Source organism: Rhinopithecus roxellana, chromosome 9 (assembly GCF_007565055.1).
Source record: "Rhinopithecus roxellana isolate Shanxi Qingling chromosome 9, ASM756505v1, whole genome shotgun sequence".
NCBI lineage: Eukaryota > Metazoa > Chordata > Mammalia > Primates > Cercopithecidae > Rhinopithecus > Rhinopithecus roxellana.
In genome coordinates, this window is record NC_044557.1 from 131,031,018 (window position 1) to 131,042,581 (window position 11,564).

General features: G+C 43.9%; 1 pseudogene; it reads right to left on the reverse strand.

The window, feature by feature from the left end:
• Positions 1-3,555: 3,555 nt before the first annotated feature.
• LOC104671545 lies at positions 3,556-5,250 on the reverse strand (annotated as a pseudogene).
• Positions 5,251-11,564: the final 6,314 nt, after the last annotated feature.

The following is an 11,564-nucleotide window of genomic DNA, read 5'->3' on the forward strand; positions in this document are numbered from 1 at the left end:
GGAGCTGGCACTTCTCCTGCGGTGGCATGGGTTAGGTCTGCTCCAGATGGATACAAGCATTGTTAAAGGGAGAATTTTCAGACGAAAGCACAGGGAGTGAGGCTATATTCTTTCTCTCTTACTTAGAATAAAAGGAGTCATTATGTAAGATGCATCTGTGTCTAGTATGATTCCTGAAAGGTCAATGCATTCTTTCAGTTGAAACCAGTACGTGGGTGCCACCTACAGGATTTGTAGAAAACAGATGCTCCACATTCTCCTATCATACGCTTGACTTTCAGCACAAAGGTATTAGACATTCATTTAAGGCCATCTGAACTTACTATTATTAATATTCAAAGGGGGCTGATAACTAGTGGTTTTGCTGAGGAAAAATGTGTAGCCTAAGAGACCTAGGAGTGACAGAGAAGGCTGTGTTCCTCTGGGATGTGACATCAGGACTATCTTTTCTTTTTTTTGAGACGGAGTTTTGCTCTTGTTGCCCAGGTTGGAGTGCAATCGTGTGATCTCCGGCTCACTGAAATCTCGGGCTCACTGTAACCTCCGTCTCCTGCGTTCAAGTGATTCTCCTGCCTCAGCCTCCAGAGCAGCTGGGATTACAGGCCACCACACCCAGCTAATTTTGTATTTTTAGTAGAGATGGGGTTTCTCCACATTGGTCAGGGTGGTCTCAAACTCCCAACCTCAGGTGAGCTGCCTGCTTTGGCCTCCCAAAGTGCTGGGATTACAGGTGTGAGCCACCACGCCCAGCTGAACCATCTTAACAAAACCTCTTCCCTTCTTCCCTATGATGCCCATCATTTACCAAGGCTTTGCTTCTTTGGCTTTTAATTTCTTCTTCAAAACACTGTCATTTAGTGAAATACAATTACTAGGAAGTATTTCACTTGAGAGAGACAGAATGGGATGGACACAGTGGCTCACGCCTGTAATCCCAGCTCCTTGGGAGGCTGAGGCAGGTGGATTACTTGAGGTCAGGAGTTTGAGACCAGCCTGACTAACATGGTGAAACCCTGTCTTAACTAAAAATACAAAAATTAGCTGGGCATGGTAATGCGTGCTTGTAGTACCCAGCTACTTGGGAGACTAAGGCAGGAGAATCACTTGAACCCAGGAGTCAGAGGTTGCAGTAAACTGAGATGGCGCCACTACACCCCAGCCTGGGCAACACAGCAAGACTATTAAAAAAAAAAAAAAAAAGAGAGAGAGAGACAGAATGGAGTTATGAGAACAGTGCAGAGTTTTGACTTCAGTACAGATAGATGTAGGTCCAAATCCTGATGATGACAACATTTAACACATGACCACTGCCCTCAGTGTCTTCATCTGCAATGAGACACTAACACTGTTTACCTTGTAGGGTAGTACTGAGGACTGAAGACACACAAGGTTCTAGTGTCAAGTCTGGAAGTGCTATAAGGCCAACGGTAATGATTTTTATAGGGTTTCACATCTGAGGGGAATTGATGCCTCTAATCACGGGGCATCTGTAGGTGCCTGAAACCTCTCCTAGAATACGGACTGGGCTTGGGAGCAGCATGGCAAGCACTGAACCTCAAACGTTTCTTCATTATTCTCAGTTTCATGTGAGCTTTCCTTATCTGCTGTAACCTATTTGTGCCTCTCTGATGGTGTTGGCCACATTCTGGCTTGTAGAATATGATAATTTGTGTATGTCTAATCTCCACTTTTAGATCATAAATTCACTATAGACAGAGACTGGATTCACACCTTTCAAATCTCCCCAGCATCTAGCATCTCCCTTGCACATAAAAGGCACTTAAAATGAACTTATTTATTTATTAATTTATTTTGAGACAGAGTCTTGATCTGTCGCCCAGGCTGGAGTGCAGCGTCCTGATCTTGCCTCACTGCAAACTTCACCTCCTGGGTTCAAGTGATTCTCCTGTCTCAGCCTCTCGAGTAGCTGGAATTACAGATGCGCACCACACACCCATCTAATTTTTGTATTTTTAGTAGAGATGGGGTTTCACCATGTTGGCAGGCTGGTCTTAAACTCCTGATCTCAGGTGATCTGCCCGATTCAGCCTCCCAAAGTGTTGGGATTACAGGTGTGAACCACCGTGCCCAGCCTTAAAATGAGCTTATTAAGTGAATGCCTGAAGTATGGAAAGATGGTATAATGGGACATGTTGGGGAAAAGTATTATTATATTTATTTATTTATTTATTTTTGAGGCTGAGTCTCGCTCTGTCTCCTAGGCTGGAATGCAGGGGCCCAATCTCGGCTCACCGCAAGCTCTGCCTCCCAGGTTCACTCCGTTCTCCCGCCTCAGCCTCCCGAGTAGCTGGGACTACAGGCGCCTGCCACCATGTCTGGCTAATTTTTTGTATTTTTAGTAGAGATGGGGTTTCACCGTGTTAGCCGGGATGGTTTCGATCTCCTGACCTTGTGATCCGCCGGCCTCGGCCTCTCAAAGTGCTGGGATTACAGGCGTAAGCCACCGGACCTGGCAAAAATTATTTATAAAATAATTCTTTTCAAAAAATTTTATGTATACATATTTAATTAAAATAGAATAGGCATAAACCAAAAAGAAGAAAAAAATCGGGATAAAGTGTCACTACCATTTTGTTTGCAAAAGGAATCAGGAAATGAAACAAATTACCAGAAAAATATTCTAAGTTCATCCCAAAGTAGCTAGGTTATATAATCTTAAGAGTCAAATGCCAAAATTAAGTATTATACCACTTAATCCACAAATGACCAAAAGGGGAGTCAAAAGTTTATCCTGGTTTAGGGTAATAATTTTAAAATATATAGCGATTCACTTCTCACAAAGTGGTACTGGCAACTTTTTTTTTTTTTTTTTTTTTTTTTTTTGAGACATAGTGTCACTCTGTTGCCCAGGCTGGAGTTCAGTGGTACGATCTTGGCTCACTGCAACCTCCACATCCTGGGTTCAAGTGATTCTCCTGCCTCAACCTCCTGAGTAGCTGGGATTACAGGCATGCAGCACCACGCCTGGCTAATTTTTGTGTTTTTAGTACAGACAGGGTTACACCATGTTGGCCAGGCTGGTCTCGAACTCCTGACCTCAGGTGATCCCCCTGCTTTGGCCTCCCAAAGTGCTGGGATTACAGGCATGAGCCATTGCACCCGACCTCAAAGGCAATCATTCTAAATGTACTATGGTAGCATGTTAAAAATGGAATATGCTATAGAACTAAAGTAATATGAACAGCACTACTCATTACCTAGGAGAAAGGTGACTGGTTCTCACGCAAAGCTAAGCCTGTATCAGTCATCCTAATCACAATGATTTATAAAAGCATTAGGTTTCCAGTAGAGAAACTATTCTAGGAATGTCAGTAATCTCTTGAAAATTTCATGTCTATTAAACCACGATAAGGCTACAACTATTTTGAAATCTGAACAAGGTATCAGATGAAACAGTAAGATTCCCAGCCATAATGTAAGATAGAAAGGTCCTCATGCAGCATATGCTTGCTGGCTCCAGGAAAGCTTCATGTGCATAATACAGAAGTTGCCAAACAAGGAAACTGGAGCTACATTTCCATAGTGCCGTGAATTTTAAACCTCAGGAATGGCGTGGTCCATTAGGCTTTTCGTAATGCTTGGTGCCATCCGCTTAATAATATGTTCATGGCCGGGTGCGGTGGCTTATGCCTGTAATCACAGCACTTTGGGAGGCTGAGGTGGGCGGATCACAAGGTCAGGAGTTCGAGACCAGCCTGGGCAATATGGCAAAACCCTGTTTCTACCAAAAATACAAAAATTAGTCAGTTGTGGTGGCAGGTGCCTGTAATCTCAGCTACTTGGGGGGCTGAGGCAGAAGAATCGCTTGAACCTGGGAGACGGAGGTTGCAGTGAGCCAAGATTGTACCATTGCACTCCAGCCTGGGTGACAGAGTGGGGCTCTGCCAATAAATAAATAAATAAATAAACAAATAAATAGTTCAAAGATAAAAGGAGGCATGATCATAGTAGTAACTGCAGTCTCATATGTTCAGTATGTCTGCAGTTTGAGAGTTCTTCAATCCAATGACATTCTGTCTATTGATTTCATAGATGTTATGTTCTGTGAGAAGACCATTTCTAGCTGTAGAGCTATTTTTCACTGTGGATGTTATTTTTCCTTTTTTTTTTTTTTTTTTTGAGACGGAGTCTTGCTCTTTTCACCCAGGCAGGAGTGCAATGGTGAGATCTTAGCCCACTGTAACCTCCACCTCTCAGGTTCAAGCGATTCTCCTGCCTCAGCCTCCCAAGTAGCCAGGTGCCGGCCACCATGCTCAGCTAATTTTTTCTTTTTTTTTTGAGACGCAGTCTCACTCTGTTGCCCCGGCTGGAGTGCAGTACAGTGGCCTGATCTCCAGTCACTGCAAACTCCGTCTTCCGGGTTTAAGCCATTCTCCAGCCTCAGCCTCCTGAGTAGCTGAGATTACAGGCTCCTGCCACCATGCCCGGCTAATTTTTGTATTTTTAGTAGAGACGGGGGTTTCACCATGTTGGTCAGGCTGGTCTTGCACTCCTGACCTTGTGATCCACCCGCCTTGGCATCCCAAAGTGCTGGGATTACAGGCGTGAGCAACCGCGCCCAGCCTATTTTTCCATTTTTAAGGTAAAACCAACATGTCCAGTGCTATCCTTATGCATGGTAATCGTCCTTTCAAAGGGCCTGTCACGAATTGTCATGTCATGGTAATCTCTTCTCCAAAAACCTGTTTGAGCACCTTGTGCGCTTTATTAGAGCTCCACCCTGCAGTTTTCACCATTGATCTGGAGTACTTGGTCCCCAAATCTCAGACCAACCAATGAGGCTGGAGAATTAGCCTGGACTAGCTGAACAAATATATCATTATCTATTGATTTGAGCCCGAGCCCAATTTTTCCATCTTGATCCGTACACAGAATGACTTCGCGAATCCCTTGCTTAATTTCTCCTCTCCGAATTCCAGCATCATTATCAGTTACAGGAGCCACCATACAGATCGTACCGGAAGGTCTTGCTACCAACTGCCTCTGAATTGATGTACCAGAAACCACGGCCACATTTGCATGTATTTCTTCTTCATTTCAACTCAGACCCATGTATTGCGAGAGCTCCGGATATAGTTTGGGATAGAGATTTCCATCTTGAGAGATAGGAGCGGCAGCTTCTGACAAAATTGCTGGGTTGGCAGGGTTTGCAGAAAAAGCAGTTTGAGCCTGAATTACATTGTCTACCTTTAAGTTTCCAAGAGATGGATAGAGAGACATTTTTGCAGGATTCTTCTAGCCCACAAGGACCCGCTTGCCGCCGCCGCCGCCTCCAGTCACTGGCACCGACTTCTGAGGCCCGAGGGTTAGAGAGCGGCGCGCGCCCGAGGACCGTTCCCGAGGCGCGTCACGGCGCCGCCTAAAAGAATTCTTCATAGCTGGAAATATTTTACGTATTTTTGGTGACTGTTCTAAGGGGTGGCTTCTTGGGAAGGGCTGTTGAAGCTACAAGGATTTCTCTGGGCAATTGCACGCCATCTCCTCCTATGTTAAGCATACCTTTGAATTCCTTCGGGCTTCCATTCAGAATGTTGTTCCAAGTCCCTGTATACCAGTTCTGGAGCTAGCCAGGCAACCAAGTTAAACCTCCGGATTTTCCCCAGGAGTGGCTGACTCTGCTGTTCTTTCTACCTATACCAGAGCGCCCTCTGCTGGACATACCCAGAAGTAATTCTCAACACTCCATGTTTGGAATTGGCCCTCTCTCCCTCACTTGCCAGGAAAGATGACCCCTTTTCCTAGTGTGGGAGAAAGGCGAGTATTTCACTTCCTCTTATTTTCTCTCATCCCTCATCCCTCATCTCTCTCTTCCACCAAGACGGAACTCTTCCCATGAAGCGAACATTTGTGTTCGTGAGGTGGCTCTGAGCAGGGGTGAGACGCTCAGTTTTGTCCTGTTGCTGAGCCTAGCTCCCAGGTGACCTTGTTCAGGGTGAAGTGACACCGTGCAGGACCATTGGGCCCTTGGGAAGGGCACCTAGAAACTCTAAGTTATTTGCATTGGGATGGAATTGTTACGAAGAATGAGGTTAGAGACCAGAATGTACAGAATGTACTGAAACTCCCCTTCAGCTTTTTAGCAGCCAGCCCCAGGAGGACGGTGCGGTCAGACAGGACAGTGTGGCAAAGAACAGTGACAGTCCCTCAGCATGTGTTGATGAACAGCAAAGCTGTCCTAATGTGCACTGAGACGTCAGGTTCACTCATTAGCAAGAGTTTCATATCACATCCTGGCTTTACAGTGGTTGTGAGTTAAACAACTGACGTATCTCTTTTGAACAATTGAACAGGCAAAGATCAAATCTGCAAATGCCAAGACTCTACGGTTCACGGTGTGTATCTAAAAATAAACTGGCTGCTAAGGGGAAGTACAACTACTCCTGGATCTGAAACCAAAGATAATTTCTACTGTCTAGTAGAAGACATCTTTTTGTGCAGTAACCAACATCCTCTACAGCATTCTTATGATAAATATGAATGCCATGTGGTTCTTTTAATATTTCCTTGTTGTAGACTAAAATCTTGCTACCAAAGTGTAATTCACTAGAAAGAATTTGAGGGCGAGGCAGGGCTGTGTTCGGTATAAAAAGAATGGGGTCCAAAACACACATCAGGAGGAGGGCAATTCTGGCAAGGTGGTAAGTCACTGGATGTTTGCTTGGGTACATTTTCTTCCACAGTGAACCTTCCAAGCTGATTGAGGACACTATTTTCAGCAATGGATTATCCTCTTTCCTAGTTGCTAAATGATCATTTTTATTTCTTAATACTCAGCAAAGACCCACTCCATCCCAATTCATGAACACAGGATCTTTCTGACCTTGAGCAGAAAATTAGATTATTTAAAACAAAATGTAGAATGCTGAAAAATTTGTGGTCTTGCAGCGAATGCAGAAGACTCATTAGTCAATGGTTTAATAACTCTAAGCTATTATGTAGCATCACTTCTTAATCAGTTTTCATAATCAGATTGATTATATATCATATAATGGTGTGTAAAACACATGGAAGGTCATGTTGATTTAACCCAGACAAGATAATTTGTCCAGGCTCATCTTTTCAAAAATAATCAGTGACAGGACTGGGCACGGTGGCCTTATGCCTGTAATCCCAGCGCTTTGGGAGGCTGAGGCGGGTGAATCACGAGGTCAAGAGATCGAGACCATCCTGGCCAGTATGGTAAAATCCTGTTTTTACTAAAAATACAAAAATTATCTGGGTATGGTGGTGCATGCCAGTAGTCTCAGATACTTGGGAGGCTGAGGCAGGAGAATTGCTTGAACCCGAGAGGTGGAGGTTGCAGTGAGCCGAGACTGTGCCACTGCACTCCAGCCTGGCAACAGAGCAACACTGTCTCAAAAAAAAAAAAAAAAAAAAAAAAAATCAGTGATGGAATTTCACTATGTTGCCCAGGCTGGGCTTTAACTCCTGGGCTCAAGCAATACTTCATCTTAGCTTCTGGAGTAGCTGGGACTATAGGCATGAGCCACCTTGCCTGGCAGCAGTAATAATTCTTTTCTCTTTAACAGTGAAGGAAAGGCTGGGTGTGGTGGTTCAAGCCTGTAACCCCAGCACTTTGGGAGGCTGAAGTGGGAGGATTGCTTGAGCCCCAGAGTTCAACACCAGCCTGGGCAACATGGTGAAACTCCCTCTACAAAATCAGCCAGGCATGGTGGCATGTGACTGTAGCATGGTGGTGCACACCTGTAGGCCCAGCTACTCAGGAAGCTGAGGTGAGAGACTCACTTAAGCCCAAGAGGTCGAGGTTTCAGTGAGCCGAGATCACACAACTGCACATCAACCTGGGTGACAGGGTGATGCCCTCGTCTCAAAAAAAAAAAAAAAAAAAAAAAAAAGGTGAATGAAAAAAATAGGTGATCAGTATGTTTGTCTTAATTTGTGTATTTGTTCTTGTGGAGCTTTTACACATCTGAATTGAGGCTGGGTTTTAAGTGGACGGTCCTGCATGTGCTTGTGGCTGGCATGGGCAATGTTGCACAGAGGAACCACATTAGGGTGTGGGTCTTGACATGGAAGACAGGCCCACCAGAGGATTTCTAGTTAACATAGACCAAGCCCTCTCAGGAGGGAGGTTTGAGAGGGTAGCGGGGGCAACATCATTACTAAGAGGTGGGAATTAATTCTGGGGGAGAGAAGGGAAAAAAAATCACAGATATTTATTTCAACAGCTATTACAATGGTTTGTGGCTTCCGCAGAGCCACAATACATACAGAGATACATGGTATATCCATAGTATTAAAATTTCATGGTGAAGCGTGATTAGGAAAAAATGTCCGCTGGTATAGAAAGGGGCATTGATATGCTGGGGCAGCTCTTGAGGTGTGTTAGAGGCCACGCGGTGATGATGAAGACTGATCAGGGTGATGTCACGCCTTTGTTGAGGGTGTATTTATTATATGCTAGGCCTGTGTAAGCACCACATGTACATGATGTCATTTCATATTCAAAAGACCAAGTACAGAAGGTGAGATTTGCAGAAGTTGGGTAAGTTGTCCAGGGGAGGTGGTAATGTTTAGTGTTTGAGCACTCAGGCTGAGGCATGAGAACAGGCCTCCGACGATAGCATTTACTAGTCATTGGACCTCTGGTAGGCCTCACTTCCTCAATTATAAATTGGAAATATTAATAGTAGCTTCTAAAGTGTTACTAGGGGAATATATGACAAAATACATATAAAGTGCATGTAAAATGTTGAATAAATGTTAGTTATTATAAGAATTATTATATTAAATATAACAATATATTTAATATATATGCTATTTTAAATACAATGACTATATCTATAATATAAATATAAATATTATTATACATCTTATTTATGACATAAATATAACAATTATAATATTTTGCAATATGTAATATAATAAAAATTGTTACTATTATTATTAAGGTCTGTGCTCTTCACCACTTCCTTTTTTGTTTCAGCTAGAGTACTACACTTGGTTTCTTTTCTTTTCTTTTTTTTTTTTTTTGAGACAGAGTCTCCCTCTGTCGCCCAGGCTAGAGTGCAATGGCACAATCTCGGCTGACTGCAGCCTTCATCTCCCAGATTCAAGCAATTCTCCTGCCTCAGCCTCCTGAGTAGCTGGGATTACAGGCCTGCACCACCACGCCAGTTAATTTTTGTATTTTTAGTAGAGACGGGGTTTTGCCATGTTGGTCAGGCTGGTCTCGAACTCCTGACCTTGTGATCTGCCCGCCTCAGCCACCCAAAGTGCTGGGATTACAGGTGTGAGCCACTGTGCCTGGCCCCTAGAGTTGGTTTCAATGTGTGTACTTTTTTTTGCTTGTCTCCACTTCTTCTGTGTTTGATTTCTTCTCCTGTATATATATGTTAAATATAGAGACAGAGTCTCACTATGTTGCTTAGGCTGGTCTTGAGCTCCTAGATTCAAGCAATCCTCCTGTCTCAGCCTCCCAAAGTGCTGGGATTATAGCGTGAGCCACCACACCTGGTCTCTTTTCCTATTTTTTTTTTTTTTAGACGAGGTCTCGTTCTGTTGAGCAGGCTGGAGTGCCGTGGCATGGTCTCAGCTCACTGCAGTCTCTGTCTCTCAGGTTCAAGCGATTCTCCTGCTTCAGTCTCCTGAATATCTGGAATTACAGGTGCCTGCCACCACGCCCGGCTAATTTTTTGTGTTTTTAGTAGAGAGGGGGTTTCACCATGTTGGCCAGGCTGGTCTTGAACTCCTGACGTCAGGTGATCCACCCGCCTCGGCCTCCCAAAGTGCTGGGATTGCAGGGGTGAGCCATTGTGCCCAGTCAACTTCTGTTCTTGATAAACATCAATAAATATGCCTTTAGGGATAATAAGCTGACATTTTAGGGCATAGCCAAGTGCACATAAAATAATATTCAATTTCACAGATGCTATTTTATCTTTCTTTTTTTTTTTTTTTTTTTTTTTTTTTGAGACGGAGTTTTGCTCTGCGGCCCAGGCTGGAGTGCTGTGGCCGGCTCTCAGCTCACTGCAAGCTCCGCCTCCCGGGTTCACGCCATTCTCCTGTCTCAGCCTCCCGAGTAGCTGGGACTACAGGCGCCCGCCTCGTCGCCCCGCTAGTTTTTTTGTATTTTTTAGTAGAGACGGGGTTTCAGCGTATTAGCCAGGATGGTCTCGATCTCCTGACCTCGTGATCCGCCCGTCTCGGCCTCCCAAAGTGCTGGGATTACAGGCTTGAGAAATGCATCTTCAATAAAAGACAGATGATGAACTCAAACATTTTTTCTACTTATATGAAAGGATTGGTATAATTAATAATGAAATTGCTTTTACAAATCACTAAGAGATGATAACTCTTCCAATAGAAAAATGGGCAAAGGACAAGATGAGGAAGTTCATGCCAAAAAAGGAACAAAAATGGCTAATAAGCAGGTAAGCAGTGTTCACCCTGTTAACAATGAATTGTCTTTTTTTTTTTTTTTAGATGGTGTTGGGCTGTCGCCCAGGCTGGAGCGAGGGTCTCACTATCTTGCCCAGGCTGGTTGTGAAATCCTGGGCTCAAGCCATCCTGCTGCCTTGGCCTCTCAAAGTGTTGGGATTACAGGTGTGAGCCACTGTGTCCAGCTGAATTGTAATTTTTGTTCACGAAATTGGTGAAATTTATTTTTTATTTTATTTATTTTTTGAGATGGAATCTTGCTCTGTCATCCAGGCTGGAGTGCAGTGGCACTATCACAGCTCACTGCAACCTCCACCTCCTGGGTTCAAGCAGTTCTCCTGCCTCAGCCTCCCAAGTAGCTGGGATTATAGGTGAGCACCACCATGCCCAGCTAATTGTTTTGTATTTTTAGTACAGACGGGGTTTCACCATGTTGGCCAGGCTGGTTTCAAACTCCTGACTTCAAATGATCCGCCTGCCTATGCTTCTCAAAGTGCTGGGATTATAGGCATGAGCCACTGTGCCTGGCCAAAATTTAAAATGATCATTATATCTCTTGCTAGTGAGAATGTGAAAACATAAGCAATCATACACTATTGTTGGCAGCATAAGATAATTTAACCTGTTAATAAAAAGCAGAGCTGTTTTTGGAGGAAAGTTTATATCCATCAAAAGCCTTACAAATTATGCAAGACTTTTGATCAGGAATTCCATTTCTAGGAGTTTATCTTAAGGAAAAAATACTATCTTTATATTTTCATCTGAATGCAAAGATGTATGTATAACGATTATTGTTGCAGTTGTCTTTATAATAATAAACAAATAGAAACAAGTTAAATACTGGCTGGGTGCTGTGGCTCATGCCTGTAATCCTAGCACTTTGGGGGGCTGAGGCAGGTGGATCACTTGGACAGAGTTCGAGACCAGCCTGGGCAACATGGTAAAACCCCTTCTCTACTAAAAATACAAAAATTAGTTGGGTGTGGTGGTGTGTGTCGTTAATCCCAGCTACTCATGAGGCTGAGGCACGAGGGTTGCTTGAAACTAGGAGGTGGAGGCTGCAGTGAGCTAAACTCTTGCCACCGGACTCTATCCTGGATGGTAGAGTGAGATCCTGTCTCAAAAAAAAAAGAAGGAAAAAA